This window comes from Athene noctua, chromosome 3 (assembly GCF_965140245.1).
Source record: "Athene noctua chromosome 3, bAthNoc1.hap1.1, whole genome shotgun sequence".
Lineage (NCBI taxonomy): Eukaryota > Metazoa > Chordata > Aves > Strigiformes > Strigidae > Athene > Athene noctua.
In genome coordinates, this window is record NC_134039.1 from 87796784 (window position 1) to 87817942 (window position 21159).

A 21159-nucleotide genomic window follows, 5' to 3' on the forward strand; every position below is an offset into this window, starting at 1 on the left:
TTACCCGAAGGAAAAGGCAGAGGCTTAGCTGGGACCTCAGCGTGCTCGGTTGGGTTGGATTTAAGGCTTGTGAGGCCTGTGGCATGAGCCGCTTCCTTCTCGTTTAATTCAGGGCTCGGGGTGGGAGGACAGTGACATCTAGGAAATGATAAAACATCAGCAATAGCAGTCTCATGGCAGGGTTCCTGAGGGGCTGGCTAAAACCTGTTCCCTTTGCTTTTTTGCTTTTTTTTTTTTTTTTTGCTTATTTATTGCTAGGCTACTGTCAGCCCATTTCAGTCATGGAGCAGATAAGTACTAGGGCCACTGTAAAGAGAAAGGGCAAGAAGGAGTCTGCAGCAGCAGTGACTGACGGGCTCATACCGACTGTGAGCATCCCGCCTGCTCCCCAGAGAGAGGTTCGTCTGCTGCGGTACGTGGTGGAGAAGCTGGTGTTCGCTCACATGAGCGGTAACCTCAGTCCTGGCGTCAGCCGTGTGAGCTTGGCCATAAGGCCTCGTTATTGGGCTAAACCAAAGTTTTGTTGTCTAATTTTATGGGAAAAGATGCACACGTTTCTGTGTGCTTTCTTGATAAACGGCGTCATGACCCAAAGGTACAAACTGGGGATAGTTCTGTCAAAACCAATAGAACTATTTCAGATTTACTTGATTTTAGAGGTGAATCTGCCTTATTAACCTGAACTATTAGATACAGAGAGAGAGATCGATCCTTTCACCACTACAGGTGAGCTTGTGTCCTTTCCTTTGGCTCTATGTCCAACATACCGATGCATTTCAAACTCATTTTAGGATTCCAGTACTTGCCCATCCTGCTATCTGACTCCTGGAAATTTGCCTCTGTGAAGAGAGAACTAGAGATCTTGGATCTGTGCCGACTTTGTGCCTATGATAGTTTCCCGGTCAGAGTAAAGGTGTGTGTTTCAATACTAAATCTTTCAGCTCTCATTTTTACACTTCTCAGAGTTATAAGGACTTTCATTACCCTTTTTGTTCACAGTAGATTTTCTTCTGCTTGGCAAGCCAGTAGTGTTTGTGCGACTGCAGTGAAATCAGCTACATGAGACCCCTTGGAATAAGCCTAAAGGTGATTTTTATTATGGGACAGAGAATTATGGGGCAAATAATGTCCAGTATTTTTTTATTCAGGTTATTTTTCTTATATTTTCATCATGCCACTTTTCTGGCAAGAATCAGCTATAACCTTGGTGAGTTTTTTTCACTTTGCTTGCTTTGGTAACTTATCCCACGTGTTTAGCAAGGAAGAAAAAGGCTTTTCTGAGGTCATAAATAGGACTGAAGTAGGTGTATATGTTATGCTGGACTTCTGTAGAGACCTCGCCAACATTTCATGCGATCGTGGTGGCAAAATTGGCTGATGAAGAAAGTCCTCAACAATAGTAGATTAAAGAGTTTGTTCTCCTTATGTGCACATATTGTGACAGCTGTATGACTGGACATAACTGTATCAAACAAGTAATGTTGCATATTTAGATACAGTATGCTGAGAACTTATAAAAGATAATAATATTACTTAATATTACAGTTCATTATTTATGTTAGCGTAGCACCTGTGCACCCTAATAAAGGGCCACGGCTACGTTTATACAATCCAGAGGAGATTACATGGCTTGAGCACGAAGAAACAGCACGTCAAGGTAATCAAAGTAGTGAAAAAGAAAATAAAATAGCCGAGGGGGTTCCGGTGGTGTGTGACGGTGCCACCACATCGTTATCCTGCCCACAATGCTCCCGCACTGCACGAGGCTGCTGTTTGGGAAACGGATCCTGACGGCGCGTAGCTGCTGTGTCATAACACACACAGGATGTCTGCGGGAAGGCCTGGCAGTTGATCTTTACTTTGATATCTCCTGACAATTTACACAAGCTGAGGACGTGCCCCAGAGTATTTTTGGTTTAATGTTGTCTAAACACAAGAGCTTTTATAATTAATTTCCTCAGCTTGTCTTGAAACAAAACCAGGGAAGATTCGAAGCCCTGATGTGTGTCTGGCTCTGTGGCCCCTTAGTGAGGGGTGGGGAGGAGGCTGGTCCTGGGCTCCTCCCGGCCTCTCCAGAGAAAGCTGCAAAGTGGTGTTTTCTCCCAGAGAAGGATTTCATCTGCTCAGCGGGGAGGGCTGGGCCTTCTGAGCGCCCGGTCTCTACGAAACAGCTACTCCCAGGCCCGCAGTTTCTAGCCTTTTAAGTGCCAATATGCTCCTGGCCCATATTTGGGCAATAAAGGTTCTGCAGAACCGGAGAAGGCCACAGATCTGATCCTCCCCAAAGCTCCAAAGCTCCGGCCTCGCCGGAGATCCTGCGCTGCGCAGGGCCAGCGGGTCGGTTTTGCACGGCTCCTAAGCAACCCGAGTAAACAGAACATTTCGCAACCCTAACCACAGCGGTTGCTACACTTTCATCTATAATTATCTTTTGCATCAGAGCTCTCAGGGAGCAACCGGCCTACCAGATTTTGCAGGATATTTTGCATTCAGCTTCAGTTTGTCTGCCTTTTCTCTTGCACTGCCAGTCAGGATAATATTCCCCAGACAAGAGGAGAAACATAAATACCCTGCAGACTAGAGGCACATGCAATATGCTGTAAGCCAAGAAATGTTAGCTCGCCAGCCTCGCTTCTGATTGCTGTTTATATTCTGTGCACTTCAGAGCTTTGTTATTTGAACAAGGCCTTATAACTTGCCCCAAAAGGCAGCTAAATATAATTCTTGGTGTTGGAAAAACCTAACACACAAATTATATTCAGGAAAAGAGCCTATGACTCTGGCAGAATGAGCTGGGACTCTTCCCCTCCTCCCTTCAGTGTTTCTCTGAATTAATGTCAAACCTGTAGCCTGGCGATCCTGATCTAACGTCTGTTCTAGGCACCAGATCACACTTCATTTCTAAGCCAGGAATAGAGCCCGGCATTCTTGATCATCGATCCTATTTCTGGTCGTGCAGCCTCCTAGCAAACTCTGTGCCTAATCCTGCTCTAGGTGTGAATCTTAGTGAGGCTCAGGCTCATTCCTCCGGTTCCGGAGCTGGAGAGCTGTGCTCAGGGTCTGAGGCCCGACGTGCTCGTTGCGCTGGGGCTCTATGACATGAGTATCCGTACTCTGCCCAAATCTTTGCTGCAGTGATCTTTGCATTTCTGACAAAAACTCTGGGGGTTTTTTGTGCTTTTTCACTCAGCTTCAAATTCTGAATCGAAACTTCCTTAGAACGGGGCTCCACGCTTCAAAGAGCCGAACAAACCCTCGCTAGTGAGTGGTCCAGCAGGTCGCACCACAAAACACAATTTAATGTGTCCTGACTGCCTGATGTGCAAATCAGTTATTTGAGTTAGAGAGTGGCAGCTTTTCAAGCTCAGAGGTGGATGTTAAGGACATAGTTTTGGTTGTGAAATACGTGCTCCGTGTGTAGAAAAAAAAGTGAGACAGTTCACCAGGCTTATAGTCCAAAGACTGCACGTTTGCATGCGGGACGAAGATGCAATTACACATGCTAATGGGTGGGGTGCCAGCCCGAAGCAGGGCTCACCGCCCCGGGCCCGGCCTGCTCGGGGTCTGAAGCTGCAGCTTTAGTCCTGCAGCAGCACAGGGAGTAAAATCCCAGTGAGGGGCTCGTCCTGGCCGGGAGCAGCAGGGTGAATCGTGTTGTGCCTTTCCAGGGCCCGTCTGGCCACCTGTGAGAATGAGTTTCACACCCTGCGCGCTTACACGACTTGGATCGTTTCTAAATTGTCCGTATCCGTTATTGTTAGCCTCGACAATAGGCTAAATGACATACCGACTGGCACGGTGACAGCTCTGCTATCTCAGGGAGCTGGCGGCTGCGCTGCTGTTCCGCGGAGACTTTCTGACCCGGCACAAGGGCAGGCAGACGCCGCCGCTTCACCTCTCTCCAAGACGGGGAGAGCTGAGGTCACCGGCCAGAGCAGCGGCTCCGTCCTGGCTCATTTCAGCCCAGCTGGCACTGTTGTACCTCGCTCCTCCTTTCTGTTCATTCTGTGTGATTTTTGGAACGATCGGTGGGGAAACCAGGCTGATAGAAAGCACCATGTAAACGGCAAAGCTGTTTCTTATTCACAGTCGTTAGGATTTAAAAGTGAATTAACATTTTTGTAACCCGTTGAGATCACCGTGCTAGTTTAGTACAAAACGGTAAAAATCCTCAGGAATTTTGCTATAAAACTGCAGGAGGCAGTCCTTTTCTGAATATATTTTTGCTGTATTAGAAGCTAAATAATCCTCAGATCATTCAAGGTGCGTGTGTTTAAGGACAGCAGGAATTTCAATAAACAACTGCCCTGGAAATGCTAAAACGGTTGGAGGAAGGACACTAAACGATCAGCTTCTTCCTGTTCAGGAAAGCTGAAACGCTGGCCAGAGGACAATAACATGATCATATTTTTCACTACTTACATCCCGGTGTGGATTTTACCAACAGCAAAGGATGCGAAACCTAAAATTACTGCAATTTCATATGTGCACAAGTAGGCAAACGCTGATTTTTGTATCTGTTTGAACAGGAAAGAGGTCACACCTGTATTCAGCATCTGCATGTCAGCACGAGCAGCCACAGAAGAGACCGACAGCTCGCTCCCAGCAGCGTGGCCGCCCTCGTAAAACAACCAGGGTCTCAAACCCGGGGGTTATTTTCTCCGCGTAAGTAGCTCTCCCTGTTCTTGTACCTGCCTGTGTCCTGCCCGGGGAGGGGGGAGCTGGCAGCCCGCGCCCCTGCTCGCTGCCAAGCCCGGAGAGTTCAGCTGTAGTTTGGGGTGTTTTGTAGGGCTGGAGGAGACCAGGAGGAACCTGTTCCCAGACTGGTACTCAACTGGAGAAGATGGGGTCTACCGCCCCGGCCCTCCCATGCTACACTCTGGGGGGGCTGGGAGACTTGAGGATTTGCTTAGATGAGCCGTTGTTGTGTCCCCAGAAGCCACAAGCTGCAAAAAATGCTTTATAAGCTCATTACTCTCCAACAGACAAAAGAGAGAAATGAAACTTCTGAGGTCGTACTATTTATTTTCCTTGTTAACGGCCAACAAAGTGTTAATTCTCATCCTGGGTACCGTATAAACTCTCGGAGCCCTTGCCTTCAAGCCCTTATGGTGAAAAAACCACACATAAACTAGAGATTGTGCCCATTTAGTCATGGGTGAAATTTTGGATGGTATTTCTGTGGCAAAACCCCCAAAACCTTATAGTTAAACAGGGCAGTAAAAAAAATGTTTATTTTTTCACACGCCTTGCTGGCAAACCCCCTGTTTTCCCTCGTTATCACCTCTGTCCACGGGGCACGTTTGCCACCGTGGCTGTTCCGACCCGTCCGTCGGTTCTGAGGCAGATGTGTTAAATTTTAACCTCGTGTATTAATATTTGCGGGGTCAAGGCCTAAGTGAGAGCGGCGAGGAAGACGAGCCGGGGTGGTAAATCTGACGGCAGGAAATCACTGTGGAGTGACGGGAAGAATCGGATGGGTTCCTGGTGAGTTCCTGCATGATGCTGGCGCCTGGAAAGCAGTTTAGTGGGGGATGAGACAAATCCGGGCAAGGCAACGATGAAATCTGCGCCCAGCAACCCGCGGGACTGAGAGCTCTCTTTCTCCCCCAAACTGTTTTTTTCCGATCGGTTGGGTCCTCCCTTTTAACTCCTTTCTCCCCGTCGGCTCCCTCCCTTCTCCCCACGCTCGCCCCCACCTCCCCGGACCCAGTGGACTGCGTCACCCCGAGGTTAAACCCCACGCCCCAGTCCCATCCCAGCGCCCCCGGGCTGGGGAACAAGGGGCCGGCCCCCTCCCGCCGCTTGTGCCTCCGGTTCCTCGTCGCCGTGTCCTGCTGTCCCCGTGTCCCCACCCTGGGCCTGTGTGCCCCGAGGCCACGAGCCCCCCGGGCGGGGCGGGGGCCGCAGCTCGCCCACCACAGGGACCGTGGGGCCCGACCCCGAGGCTGCGGCCGCCGCAACCGGGCCCCGACCTTGACCTCGACCTTGACCCCGGCGCGATGCCCCGCCCACCCCGCCCGCCCCCGCCCTCCGTTGCCGGCCCCGCCCACCGCCTCCAGGCCCCGCCCACCGCCCCCGGCCCCGGCGCGCGGCCCCGCCCCTCCCGCGCGCGGCCCCGCCCTCCCCTCCCGCCCCCCCCGCGCGGCTCTGGGCAGCAGCGGGGCCGCCGCCATTTTGGAGGCAGCCGGAGCGCCCGCAGCTCGCCGCCTCGCCGCCCGCTGTCAGCGCAGCCCCGGCCGCCGCGCTCCCGCCTCGGACGCGGCCCATGCCCGCCGGGCCGCCGGCCCTCGCAGCCAGGCAGCGCGCCAGCGGCCTCGCCGCGGGGCGGAGGGCGGGCCCGGACCCCCAGCAGGTGAGACCCGCGGCCGGGCCCGCCGACCCGCGCCGCTCGAGCTGTCACCGCCCGCCTGCCGCCGCGCCGGGGCTGGGGCTGGCCGGGCCGCGGGCTGCGCCCCGCCGTGGGGCCGCTTCCGCCTTCCGGGGCCGGAGCGCTGGGCCCGGCGGGCCGCGGAGGCGGTGTGCGGCCTGCCGCCCCGCCGGCCCCGCCGGCCCGCCGCCTCCTTCCCCCCGCCGCCGCCTGCGCTTCGGCCTCCTCGGCCGCACCGCGACAGCCCCTTCCCACCCCCCGGGCCGCCGGGAGGAGTTGGTTACCGGTCCCGTAGCGCTGCCTGGGCTGCAGGGCCGCGTCCGGCTGCCCCTGGTTTGTTTTTCACCGTTTCTGGGGGGGTTTGAATATCCCGTGGCCCCGCTGGTGCTGCCCGCTCTCATCATAGAGGTCCATTTTTGAGCCTTTGCTCTCGGCCGTGCCGGACTCCCACCGTGTCGTCTCATGCGATATCTGGGTTAAATTGGACTTTCTGCGCGTGTCAGAGCTTGCTTTTTCGTTTGGGTTTTTTTTTTTTTTTTTTTGGAAGAGGGGTTCGAGCCGGTGGGGGTTGGTAGTGGGAGCGCGGGGGTGCAGGTTTTCGGGACTCGTGCTTAGCCGGTGGTTAATTACTGCAGCTGGTGGGAGAGGTGGTGGTGGCCGGGTCAGAGGTGCGGGTCAGCCTCCGGGGGACCCGCTCACTTCGGCTGTGCCGGGCCCAGAGCCCGAGCGAGGGACCCCGGCAGCTTCGCATGGGCACTATGTGAAAATAAATGTCACTGTGCTGGCATTATTAATGTACAGAAACTGGGGTAGGAGTTGCAGCCGTAATGGGATCGCTACAGAGTGTAATCTTACAGAAAGATGACTTCTTGACGAGTCTGCCGAGGGCTCCCTTCCTAATTTGAAGGCCTTGTTTTGCACTAGTTAAAAAAAAACAAACTAGGAAGTGAAATAGAGAAACTGAGAGAACTTGGAAGGCCCTGCGGTATTTTTCGTATCTTGATTTTCCACTTAAAAATTAATATTTTAAAAACTGAAGCCTGTTATTATAATCTACTTTATTTTCTCTCAAAAAAAAACAAAGGAGAAAGTTCTGATTCCAGTCCTGTCCAAAGCTACACATGTTTGAAGCCAAGCATGTAATCACTTCCCAGCAGATTTTTGTTATAAAACACCTTTTTAAGGATGGGAGAATAAACATTTATGATTTCTCTTATTACTCTGACACTTAAGAGCAAACAGTCTGCCAAAATACTTCAGCAGTAAGAAAAATCTGGTGGATGGTAGTATAGCAATTTCCATAGCAACCGATGGTGATATCATGGTAAGCAAAGTTAAATTTTGGAACGTGCAATAGGAACACATAATGATCTGTACTGGTTTGAGCGATACCAGTAAACATTTGCTCAGGAGAGGATAACTGGGGATTGGATAAAAACAAAATGGCTTGAAGTTGAAGTCTTTGTTTTTTACGTGTTTGATACGCAGACGTTTCTGGTGACTTTTGTACTTTGTATTACGCTGCAAATCCAGGGACCTAGGACAATGTCCTCTCTAGAAATCATGGAAAATGTGTGGTGCTGCAGCAGCTTTCGGGGAAGAGCAGGGTCTGTAGCAGAATGGTTTCAGACAGGTGGTGCAGAAAACGGTGCTGAGGTTTTGGGAGGTCCCTGCAAACCTCAGGCCGTGAGAGCGCGACTGATGTCGAGCGTTTGTGCTGGGGCTGGCAGGGAGCTCTGAAGCATCCGCCTTCTGAACCTGGTATTCAGTGAATTCAGTCGTGGTTGTGTTGTGGGAGGGACAGGTTGAATTTCCAAGTTCATAGTTCAGAAACTGGAGACTGTCAAAAATTAATAACAGAGAAAACGAAGAGCTTATGTTTTAGGCTTTTTTTTCTTTTTTTTTTTTTTTTCCTGGTAAGCAAGCATCCTCAGTCTGTGGGCTTAAATTATTTTTAGAAAGCTCCAGGCTGCTGTCACGAGCGGCACAGCCTGTTTTGCAGTGCTTGCCTGTGGGGGAAGGCTGAAGCCCTGCAGCCCCCCTCCCGCAGAGGGGTGCCAGCGGAGCTGCTCCGTGGGGCTCCCCCCCACCCCTGACTCACAGTTTGCTGGTTGGACTGGGAGTCAGCTGGAGTGAATTAAATTCTCCCTGTCCCCAGATAGTGCGATCCTGAGCTGCAAGGAGGAATCCTTTAGTTATGCTTCCCTCCTCTTTGTGGGGAGATATCCCAGGGGTAGCTGGTGGTGTTTTTCCATGCTTTTTGGAGGGAAAACACTTCATTTGTGTCCCCTAATGAATTTTACTGGCTATCAGCTAAGGTGTCAGAGGGAAACTCAAACTGTTTCCCTCCCTGAGGTTGTCAGGCATCAGTGGGACAGAAGAATTTCTGCAAAGGAAGGTGTTACGTTTGAGGAGCGCTCAGGGCAAGGCGAACAGGTTGCTCTCTCCAACTCTTGTGTTTCTGATAATAAGGTGCATAGAAGTGTTAAGTGTAAAAGCTGTAGATTATATTTTAGGGAAAATGACTGCACGTACATAATCAAGTAGTATGTTTTCTTAACACGGTGGCTTGGAGTCTGAAGTGTTAGTGCCTGAAGGGCAATAGCTAGAACAGTCTAATAGGCTCAGCCATAAAAATGGGAGAACTGGAATGCCAAGAAATAGAAGAGCATCTTGTTATAGCAAATGTTTCTGAAACAATAGTGGAATGACAAGAATAACTGGGAACCTTGGGTGTAAATGGCACAGGAGAGACAGGGGAGGTCAGCGAGTTGAGAGCAGAGCAGGAGCCAGGTGGCTGACAGAACTTTTGAGAACTTTATAGGGAGGAATATTTGTGGGAGGTCTTGTTGTTTTGCTAGATGTAGAATTATTGAGAAACTAATTGAGGAGAGCAGAGTTAATAGACTGTATTAATGAATGATGTCAGCTCTCCATCTGAGCAGTCAAATATGGAGCCACGGTTCAGAGCAGCAGTCTTTTACTCTTAGCCCTATTTATAGGGTAACACAGTCCTGTTCTTAATTATGTTTTATGGGCTGGGGAATCGCTTTGACTGTTTGTTACCTCCTTTTCACGGAAAATCTACAGATGTCAGTGGGTTTATATAAGGATCAGGGAAAGAATGTGGCCTCTGTGTGACCAATAGTAGCAACAAAGGAACTTAAGTGTCTTCTTTGATTCAATATTATTAGAAGCAAAAGTATGTTGTCTTTTCTGTCCGCTGCTAGGTTTCTAGGGTGCTTGTTTCTTTAATTGTGCTTTTCTCTTTCCCTCTCCCTGTCTTTATGCCTCCCACCACCCTCCCCTCCCCCTGTGATGGACTTTCTCTGCTCCTTGTTTTGATCCGCTAAAGCAGTCAGCAGTGCAATAACCAATATTGACATTACTATTACATGCCTTGGCTATTTTTACCTGTGTGTTAACTCTGGTATGGCGGTAAACTCTGGCAAATAAATATTAGTTATCTTGGGAAATGAGGCTTTCATAGCCAAGGTTAAAAATCTCCGCCTAAAAGAAGCTCAGATTTTTGTGGAATTTGAATGCCACACGCATCACATACACGGCGTTGGGATCTGGTCTGCAAATGGGAAGTTTGAAGTTTGACATCACTGGCTGAATTCAGTGACGTTCTCTCTTTTTGCTTATTAATGCCATTTAGTTCTAGATAAAGCCGAGACAGTGCGAGCAGCAACAATAATAAATGACTACATAGCAATGCCTAAAGCCTAACTAAAATTGGCATCTTTGGCAGGGGTCGCTTCAAACTAAACACCATGTGGCACTGAGCTGTGGAAAGGGGGTTGTCAGCAAAATTAGGACAAGCTAGTTTAGGAGGGCGTCATGTCAAAAGAAGGAAGTTAAAATCATTAGCCTGAGCATGGAAGCTCTGCAGCTCTTGAACGGTGACTGCTACTAATTTTCCCCCTCGGTTTCTCTTTGGTTGTATCTGCCTGTGTTCTCCTTCCATGCCGGAGCTGCCCGCTCTCCGGGGCAGTGGCCGAGCCGTAGGGGTGCGTGGTGGGTGCGTGGTGCTCGGTGCCGGGGCGGCTCGGCCCGGCCCTGGAGCAGCGCCTCGGCATGTCACTGCGTTGCAAATACCGAATTTCTTACTGTTGTCTTGGTGTCGTGTGCTTGAGGACACAATCTTATCTGGACAGAGGGGGAAGCCGGAAGGCGTGAGAAAATAACATTATGGTTAAATAGCAAAGTTCAAGAAGTTATTTGAGCTAAACAGGCAGAGCTCAGAACTGTTTCCTTACCTAGACGAAATAAGAAACTTTCACCAGCTTTTGTTTGGTAGGTGGCATGGTGGGCAAGCTGCATGGTTTGCAAAGAACTGTCCAAACATATTGATGACTTGAATTCAAGGTTTGTGCTCAGTTGGCAAATGTCTCTGCTGTTCTTTCCAGTGCGCCTGTGCTAGTTGTCTTTTTTTTTTTTAAATTTTATTTCAGTTCTGCAGTTTGCTGCTATTCAGAGCATTGTGGCCTGCAGTGACACTGATAACTATTAAGTCACTTTGATTCTGATTTTGTTTGGCAGAATTAGGAGCAATAGCAGCAAAGCAGAGGCTGGCGCTGCTTGTTGAGAGAAAGGCAAAAAAAATGCAAAGACTGCAGTAGTGGAGATGGTTTTTCTTGCTGCAACCTACAGGAAGGAAGAAGGAAATAGAACACAAGATACTTCAGTTTCAGTTTTGTCTTTGATTTTTCTATGGTAGATTTAATTATGTTAGCTGAGAAAATGCATGAAGGGCTCTGCCTTGACATTTTGTGAGAAGCGACTTGGATTCTCTTCCGTGTACCAATTTCTTCCTTTCTTTTCATTCCTCACTGTCTTGCAAAACTTACAGATTGTCTCAGCTTCTTACTTGCACATGCAGCGGGGTGGGATGAGAAAGGTTGTGTTTCTTTAGCTATTTACTTTTCATTTTCTTGCTTCAGAAGATCTGCTGGTATGTCATTTAACATAATACTTTCATGTCAGGACGGATTTCTGTTTTTTAGAAGGATAATTGAGACTGTAAGCTAACAGGTTGAAAGCTGTATCCCATCTGCCTGGGCCAGAGGACGAAGGACAGCAGCGGGCCCGAGTCCAGGTTGCCGTGTGTTGGCATTAGTGTTGGTGTGGTCGGCGCCTCGGGGGGCTGAGCGGGCTGAGCGCGAGCCCTGCGTGGAGGGAGCAGTTTTGAGCTGGATCAGCTCCCTCAACCAGCTCGAATGGGAGTTGCATAAACAGCGCTGACACAAGGGAGGATGCAGGAGCGTGTGACCCAGGAAGGCGAAGAGTAAAAAGAGCAGGTCTCTCCCCGTCTGGATTTAAATAGGGTGTGGTTCGGTTTAACTAATCTCGAGTTTGGGGTGCAGCACGTTCCTGGTTTTGTCCCTCTGCGTTAGTGCTGCTCGCATGCTTACAGGGAGCTGGTCTGTGGGAAGACTAACCCCCTTCCCCCTGTCAGAAGACTACCCCCCTTCCCCTGCTCATTTTCTGCTGGTTTATTTTACCTAACAGGCGTGGTAGGAACAGATGAGCGCTGCTGCTGGAACGTCTGCCGGGCAGTTTAAGTATGAAGGGGTTGGGAATAGCAGGGCTGCAACTGTCTTAACGAAAGCCATGATTCTGTGTTAGACTAAGCCTAGTGAATAGAATATCCAGGTCATCCTCAGAGTCCCAGGACCTCAGCTCCTGAGCCAAAGTACCTGAATAATGCTGAACAGATGCTCAATCAGCATTCTCTTTAACAAATTAGAAAATACTAAGTGCTGGATTTCAACTTAGTTCTACTGCATGTTACCCTTTTTTTGTTTTTAAAATATAGAAGATCGTTTCTCTTAGTGCTCAGTTTTTTTACTATTTCTGCATTCCCCCAGTCCTTTACTATATTACTTTTTAGCATTATATTATCCATGGTATATCCTAAGTTTTCTTTTACCTTTTTTATTTTCTTCCATGACTTTCTAAACCTTTTTTCTTTTTCCCCTCCTAACATTGTGTTTCAGACTCTGCCTTCCCTTTCAAGGGGCTGGAGACCTCTCACCGAAGTTCACACATCTATGATGTAAATGCCTACTTCTGAGGTAACCATTTAGGATTCCTTTTTTAGTCAATGGCGAGAAACAGATGCTTATTTTCTTTTGATGCAGAAGTCTAAAATAGAGCAGAGTTTTGCTGTAGAAGTGCTCATTTCTCTCCTACTGCAAAGGGAGTCTGGGTGACTAATTCAGATTAGTCATCCATAGTATAAATATCTACACGTTAGGCGAGACATCCTATTGCAGAGGACTCAAGGCGCTAGGCAGAGGTTCTGAGGGGGACCTCCTCGTCTCGGTGAGGTTGCCTTCTCGCCCCTGGTGGGTTATGAGGTGGATGAGATGCTGGATATGTTTTGCAGTGTGCTGTGCCCTTAGCTCTGCTCGATGAATCTACTTCCTCTTTCATAGCCGACTGCTAAGTTTGAGGTCGAAAGCAGTGTCTGTAAATGATTCAGAATCACATAGATACCTATTTAAGACCAATACAATAAAACAAACTTAAGTTTTTGTCGTATACATGAGCAGCACGGTTGGTTTTCCAGATCCTGTTTGAGAGGAGTAGCTATACGTTGTGTTGTCTGCCTGGTTTGGGTCGTAAATAAGCAGAAAGCTCCATGGTGCAGAATTTCTCCATGTTTCTTCAGTGCTTAGCATGATAGAGGACCCTAAGCTGAAAAGTTTATCACTGTTTTAGTAAATTTAAATACTGAGTTTTTGCTTTGCACTTTTCTCTAAAGACTGTTTAATTGTGACCAGCCCTAGAGACTGCTACATGTGTCTGAGTTTTGTGAAGACTCAAGATTGAAGTAGCAGAGTAGTTTACAAAAATATGAAGGGGCTGGAGGATGCCAAATTTTACAGAAAGGCGCGTAATGTTTTAGGGATGCGGTGCCAGGAATAAATGCATATTTGAGTTCATTGATGTTACACTGTACCCACTGTTTCCTCTTGCAAAATAGGCAGCTAATTTCACTACTTCTGTTTTTCCTGTTACTTCTGTCATCTTTGTTCTTAGCTAACTGAAGTCCCTATAAAATGACTCTTACAAGTAATTAGTGTTACTATCTGTAGTGCTTTCAGTGTGGCAGCCTTCACCCAGTGTGTCCGTGGCCTCCCTGGACCTGTTTTTCCCCTCCATGTTAAATAGCAGCGCTGGCAAAGAGTGTTGCGTCTTGCAGAAAAAAAAAAAAAAACCTTGCTGCTCCAACTTCATCTTTCATGAGTGAAGTTTTTTACTCCATTGAAGTGAGGTTAGAAGTGCTGTTTTTTAAAATACTTAGAATGAAGCGGTGCAGTTCCCAAAACCAAAACAATTTAATTATTTTTAGCCTTAGAAGAGCAAGTAAAAATATTTAACGTATGTGCTTGGGGTTTGGATGTATGCTTGAGTTTTTACAAGGAACTGTGAAGTGAAACTTGTATCACCTAGGAGTCACAGTAGACGTTTGCCATGTGAGGAAAATGTTGTTGCATAATCACAGTTTGTGTTTAGAGCTGGTGGACTGTGCCGTGGTCATGAATGTATTATTTTGGGAAAAGCAGAAACTTTACCAAATCACTCACATCCAAAGAGCAGACCTAGTGCTTGGAGAAACGGGAGGATCTCAAAGGCCCTTGGTGAAAAGAATCTGTCTTCTGCTGGCCTATGTGTTTAGGTTTTAATATGTGAAAGGCAGTTCTTGCTGGAAGGAAATCACTGCAATTTGTGTATATTGGCTGGTTTAAACTCAGGCTGCCTGATGGGGGAGAGATGGGGGAAGACCAGGCAGTGTTGATGGAAGGTCTGTGAAAATTTGTCTCAGTGTGTGAAGTCATAAGCCAAAATAACATTGGAAGTATACTTATTGGAATGGATGCTGTGCCTGAAAATGGCAAAATATTATGCGTTAGAGACAATTTTGAGGTATGTGATTAAAGAAAATAGCAGGGCAGAGAAGATTAAAACCATACTGGGTGATCTGCTGTATGTAAAAAAAAGCAAGGGGAAGTCCGATGATACGTGTGGAATTTTAAATGTATTTCTTGTTCAGTTTTTGGTGTGTATGTAACTCGTCAAGCTTGATGTCAGGGATATCGATTAGACCGAGAGTTACTGTGGGTGTTTTACCTGTTAAATAAAAGGGGAAACCATTTATTTATGGTAATGCTGTGGCACCGTGCCGTGCTGTGAAGTACACTGCTGGGCTTGAGGGAAAACCCTCCCCATGCTCCTGTAGCCCTGTCCTGGTTTTTCTGTACCTGATGGTGAGGCAGCGGGTGCTGCCTGCTCTCAGGGCCTGAACGCCATGAGCTGCTTCTCTGTAACGGCGTTTTCTTAGTTGGAACCTAGGGTGCTTCCCTGTCCCTCACCCCTTCTTTGTTCTTCCTTGGGCTGTTCCACGCGGCAGCGGAGGGCGCTTCAGCTCCCGCTCCCGAGGTCCCGCCTGCGCGGTGCGGCTGGGCGCGACGCAGAGACGCGTGGCCAAGCTGTAGGAGTCCCCTTACCTCACCTCCAGCTCTGTGCGGGGCTCATTTGCCTTCTCTGCTTTCGAAACTTGAGCTGTGCAGCATTGTCCTGCACATGTGAATGTACCGGCTTGCTAAATTGGGAGGAACATCTGAACACGGTGCTACTCGGATATAGAAGCAGCAAGAACGTTACTTAAAGTGTCACTGTGGTATTTTCCAGCTGAGAAAAAACCCACACCTTACTTTGAGAATTTGTAGAAAGCAAAAACGGTGCTCTCGTCTTCAGAATGACAGTTGTCTGTGTTCTTCATATTTGAAACGTCAGGTTTTAAGTTAACTGGGAGAGATTTCCCTCAAGCCGAGTTGCTTGCCAGGCCCGTTGAGGCGCTGGCGTGTCCTTCGGACACTGGGGGTGGTGGGGGCTCTCGGCACAGGGGGGAGTGCCTGTCTGCGCCACAGCGGCTCTGGTGCTTGTGGCAGCTGAATTTCTGACTTGGGAATTGTTACTCAAATAGACGTGGAGTGTTATATGCAAATTAACATCTTATGATGACTCCTTGTAAGTGAATATTTAAGCTTGCAACACCAAGCAAGCTTGAACACGAGGTTTTATGCTAGTCTGAGGTGATCACTGAGATGATACTCTGTTCCTGCTGCTGTCATCATTTACATTCTCTGAGGTATTTATAGAGTACTTAGTGATGATCTTTTGTGCAAGGTTGATGTTAATTTCTTTTCCCAAAGTCTAGACAATCCCCAGAATTCTTTATTAAACTGGGAAAAATAAGTGTCATCCTCTTCAATCATTTGAAATCTTCACCTTTTCTGTTACAGAATCTGTGCTTTTTATTAGTGGTTTTGCTTATGATTGAGGCCATTTACTTACAGCATGAACTACTACTAAGAATTTGTGCTCAGAGCCATAGTTTGATGTGCATTTAAGCTGGCACTGCTGCCAAAAAGCAGTCCCCTTCTCGCTGTTCGTGCCCATTCGCTGTCACTTCTCTACCCTCCCTCCTTGCTGGCACAAGCGGTTGTGCAGCTTATGTTGTGAACCAGTTTGGGGGAGTGATTCAGCTGAATTTTTTTTTTCTGCTAATACTGCATGGAAAAGGAAAACAATTTCTTTTCAGCAGTACAGGTTTAAATACACGGCAAACTACGGCCTAACATCAGTCTGACGTCATTCTGGCTTGTGATTTCAAGAGCAACCTGAGCTTTAATGTTTATTTGTCCAGGTAAAGCCTGTTGAACACCAAAGGGTGGGTCTGAAATTTCCAAATGATTGTTTTCCTTTCAAGATGTTTGCTGACAAATGAAGCTTAGTCCGTAAATACAGTTTAAGTGGTGCCACAGAGGGAAAACAGGCTGGTGGTCCATAGTCATGTATCAGATTTTTCTTCTGAAATGTCTTAATATTTATTTTAGCTGTAGAGCTATGTAAACTTTGTGTACTGTGTCTATATGATGTCCTGAAAGATTAAGAAAATTAGAATGCCTATGTTGTTTAATATCCTGTTTTAAGGCACTGGTTTGTTACAGTTTTGACAAAGCAATATTGTGCCTCGTTTCCTCGTAGTGTGGTTGGTAGAACAGTGCAACGTCAGAATATTCTGGTAAAAACTGCAGCATGCAAAAAATGCAGCTAGAGACACGAATGCAGTTTTGAAGCTTTGAACTTGTCTAAAGGACCATGAAAGGAGTGCAAGCAGTTGCTTTTCTTGCTTGTTTGAGGCCATCACAGTACTGATAAAATAGGTGTATCCGAAACGTACAGCTCTTGATCTTCTTGTGAAGCCCAACAGGAAATCTTAGTTTGCAAATGGTGCTGCTTCGCTGTCCAACAGTCTGAGCAGAATGATGTTTCTTTTGTAATGTTGCCTCATTCTCTGTGTGCAGCAACAAAGAAAATGCCCAGGGTCCGGAGCTCAGTGTGGTAAATAACTTTGACAAACTGGGTTTTCTGAAAAACGCTGCTTGTGTGCTCCAGTAAGTACCAGCATCTCACTTTTGAGATAATAGTCTAATTATTAATAATTATTTCTGAAGGGTTTTAACTGTGGTGATCCAGGAAAAAAAATTTAATTTGTTGCTCAAACAACATGTAGTAAACATTCTTAAGTGGCATCAAAGCCTTGTTTATTAATGTAAGCAGTGCCAGCGAAGTGTCTGAGGAGTCCTGCAAGAGATGTAAATTGACACTTAAAAAACCCCGATGATTTTGTTTTGCTTGTTTTAACAATGATTGCCTTTTAGCTTTTTAATATTCAAATGAAGTTGCAAACCTTATGCTTAAAGGTTAATCTTTAAAGTAAAGCACAAAAGTCCCCCTGGGGTCCCTTGCAGATGCTGCTGATGGGACTTCCGTGGGGGAGACAACTTGAGAGCTACGTAAACAGAGTAGTAACTGGAAATGTTTGACTATTAATCTTCTTAAATTATTCGTGACTGAGTGAAGTACAGGGTAAAAATGTTGAGATAATTATGTCCTTATAGATAATGGGAAGCTAGTAGACTGTGGAGTTCATAGCTCCGTACGCTTTTGACTGACCTAGAAAAAAAAGACCTTTTTTGTGCAATTATGATCACAGTGCGTTTGGTGTGTTTTTCTGGCTAGTTTTTTCCTGCATTTTTTGAAGCACTGCAGTTTCTTCAGTGTCTGGGTGTGTTGAATTTAATTAAAAATGTAACATTTAAATGAAGAAGCTGTGCAAATTTTGTCCTTAGCATGGGGTAGGGCGTCAATTAGAAGGCTGTTTAACTAGATACTAGATGAGGATAAAGTTGATCATCAAAACAAAGTACTTCTTGATATCATCTCTTTATTAGAGAACTTCAGAAGCACAGAATAATTAGAAGTAGCTCTTAATTTTGTGTGTGTATTTGTACAACAGACAGGCCTTCATCATTTTTTGCCTGCAGCAGTTTTTTATTAAAAGAAAAAACCCAACACAGCCCCTTACTGTGCTGATATACCAGACTCCCTCCTGCAGTACTTGTGATTTACTGTTCGTGTCCAAGGAATGTAAACGAAGATGTCTCTTTCATTTGTCAGTTAGATGTTAAGAAAAAAATGAAGAAATTCAGATCACTAGTTCAGAAGAGGAAAACAAAAGGAGGCTCTTGACTAACTGGCGAGATGCTATTTTGGTTAAGCATAAATTTTATCTGAGAATTATAAGCGTATCTAAGTGTTTTCAATCAACAGCTTGTGCTAAGCAATCTCTCGGGAAGCTGAAACGTCTTTAGTTATATGGTAATGTTTGAAGATTAACAGAATTCTCTGCTCAGTGTTTCCATCTTCTTCCCTGCCTGTTCGCCGTGGTGTGACGCAGGTGCCCACTGAGGTTGTACACCGCAGTTTTGGGACAGATTTTCCCCTCTTTTCTGATGCTTGGCGGGGGGGGGAGAGTGTCACAAGGCAAACCCTGACCAGCGTGGCAGGAGAATGCTGTGCCCACACGTGGCGAGGAGAGGGCTGGCGAGAAGGAGCTGCAGGGCTGGTGCCAGGGCAGGAGGAGGAGCGGGGGTAAGAGCCGGCTGGTGCTGCTGGCTGCAGGGTGGGTTTCAGCACTGCTGGCCTCTCCAGAACCGTGGCTGAGTATACAGTGCTGGGTTCCGTAGCGCTGAGTCTTTCCTGAAGATGCCAATAATAAAGTGTCCTGTGGCTTCTGCTTAATTGGTACCATGGGCTTGGGATACCAGGTTGATGTAGCCTGAAAAATGTCAGTTGGGAGATTGGACTCGCCCGTTGTGCAGGAGGGGTTTGCCTGTGCTCGGCGGGATGATAACCTGTCCGTTCCATTGTGGGGTAGCTGGAGCTTGGGAGGCAGCAGCAGACTGCACTGGGGTTCAGGGGTGCCCTCGCTAGAGGAAGCTGCTCCCGCTCCAGAAGACCTTGACAAGCCGTTGGAGAAAGCTTTGCTGGCCGCCTGCTCTGAAAGTGGCCTCCAGGCAAAGTACTCTCCTGCCTCCCCCCCAGGGCGCATCCTTCACCTGTACGAAACAAGCTCCTGTTTGACTGCTCACCTCTGAAGGTTTTGAGACTTTGAGGGGATGGAAGGAAGACAAAACAGTAAAATAATGATAAACTCAGTCCATTTTTTAACTAAGACTGAAACACGGTATAAGATACTGGTTTTAACTGGTTTTGTTTTAAATTATCCCAGTACTAAGATAATAGCTAAGTACAAAGCTAGCTGAGTACAATAGAGACCATTTACAATTTTGTATGCTGTTGTAGGAGGGAATAAAGGCTGTAATTCATTTCTGTGTTTTATGTTCTTGAGACTTTGATGTGTACATGTGCAGTCAGAGCGTGGCAGAAATTGCTGAGGTCGTAAGAGTTGGATGTCCCTTGGGATGCACGAGCTAACTGGGGCTGTGTGGACAGTTGCTGCAACCATTGTTGCCTCTGAGAGCTCTAGTCTGTCCTGCTTTGCCTTTTATTCAGGTTTTATAAAAAAGAATTGGGCAAACGAGTGAGGGAAGGGAACAGAGAGAATAGTGATGAATGTGAATATATTTATGTAAAATTGTGATGATAAAATAGTTGTTTTATTCATGTCCTGCAACTTCTAAAGGTGCCCTGAAACTGCAGTGGTACCTCTTGCAGATTCTGTAGAGAACCCTTCATATATAAGGCCAAGGGACATGATCTTCCCTAAACCTATAGCTAGCTGTCTGGAGCAAGGATGGGCTCATTGCATGATCGTAATTTGGGGATGGAGAAGGCTGGTTTGGACTCATTCAGCTGCTGTATTAAGGACTGCTCATTTCATCTTAGTTCTGTAACTTCCTGCAGCTATTGCTTGTAAAATTACTTTCGGAGACCTAAGGCCTACTTTGGTTTGCTATCTGAGCTGTTACTTATTTCACAGGCTATAACCCAAACCTTGGTTTCTGTTTTTCTCATGACTTTGTGCTTAATCTTTCATTGTAGTATTAAGCTACAGTTTCAGTGTGGCACTAGGGTTGGAACAGATTTGTCTGAATGTTTGATCTTGGGAGATTAAGGCTCTGTATACGTGCAGAAGACAGATGTGTATCTTGCTATTTTACTCTCATGCTTTGGGCTTTATTGCTTGCAACAGACTGTACTTAAAATAATGCCTACCCATGTTAGCCTTACTTGTGAAAGCATGTGGAGCACGTCAGATAACGCTCCATAACGTCTATTTTTGTTGTTGTTGGGTTGATGTGACACTTTTATGCTCGGGGAGGGACTGATGTAAAGCCTGCCAGGACTCGGCTTTCAAAGGGTGTCTGCGAGTAGGTTTCTAAAGAGAAAAACATTCTTTCAGGTAAGAGAGGCTCCTCTGTAATAAGGGTGAATTTGGTATTACTGTCAAAGATAGCGTGACTACCAGGGCGGACATGATACCAATTGGAATTTGGAGCAGTGCGTATTAATGAAGCCTCGAGTCCTTCCAAATTACAGATTAGGTGGGCTAGAAAGAAGTAAAATGTTGGTGAAGAGGCGTTCTGTATTTCCTGTCTTTAACTTTCTATTTTTTATTTTGCCTTCTTGTGGCTCATGGAGAGCTACTTCAAAGGAGAAGTATAGCTGGTAGGAAGGAGATGCGTGACTGCCTGAAAGGGATTTATTTGTTCTCCATGTAGTGGTGGGCTTCAGCAGCTCCAGTGCTTATTAGATACAGCAGGAAATCCCCAGTATTGTGTCAGTTTGTCTGGAGAACCACAGCCTTCTCGGGTATAATTTCAAAATAATCTGAAAAAAAATCTCTCTTCTTGAGCTATAGTGTTTGTAGCAAGCTTTTTCTTTCCTCTGTTGGGGTTTTTCACTGTTCTTCGTGCTTTGTGTGAATGTAAGAGGAATCAATACAGACCTTTGATTTAATCTTGGCTGTGTTGTAAGATGAGTGACGAAATTTTTTACTGGCATTGTTTAGTCTGGGAAACAAGCACTGGGAGTGTATTCCTAAAGTCTGAAGTAGGGTCCTGAAGAGGTTGAGAGTGAGCTCTAGAAATAATTGAGTAGCTTGTGAATCTCTTCCCCTGACAGACTGAAAGGTCGGTTCTGGGCATTCTGAACCCAAAGAAGAGATGACTCGCAGCAGGCTCCCGTTACCTGTCTGGTGGGTGTAGTTCCCCAGCGAGGCGTGGTGCCCGGCCGGGGCTGGGCTGGGCTGTGCCCCCTCGCCTCTGGGGGGTTACTGGCAGCGATGGGCTGGTGGGGCTGGAAGGTGAGGGCAGGACGGAGCGGGGCTGGCGCTGTGGGTCACGATGAACTGCAGAGGCAGTTAGAGCCAACCAGTAACGGCCAGTAACCTCATACTGGGGACA

The 21159-nt window shown here is 47.0% G+C and overlaps 1 protein-coding gene across 1 annotated transcript in view; it reads left to right on the top strand.

The window, feature by feature from the left end:
- The first annotated feature begins 6260 nt into the window (after positions 1-6260).
- Positions 6261-21159, top strand: part of PPP6R2 (protein phosphatase 6 regulatory subunit 2) — a 102381-nt gene continuing 87482 nt past the window's right edge. The window contains exons 1-2 of the mRNA XM_074903611.1: positions 6261-6355; positions 12373-12450. The gene's annotated coding sequence lies outside the window, so the exon portion shown is untranslated. The remainder of the gene's footprint in view (positions 6356-12372; positions 12451-21159) is intronic.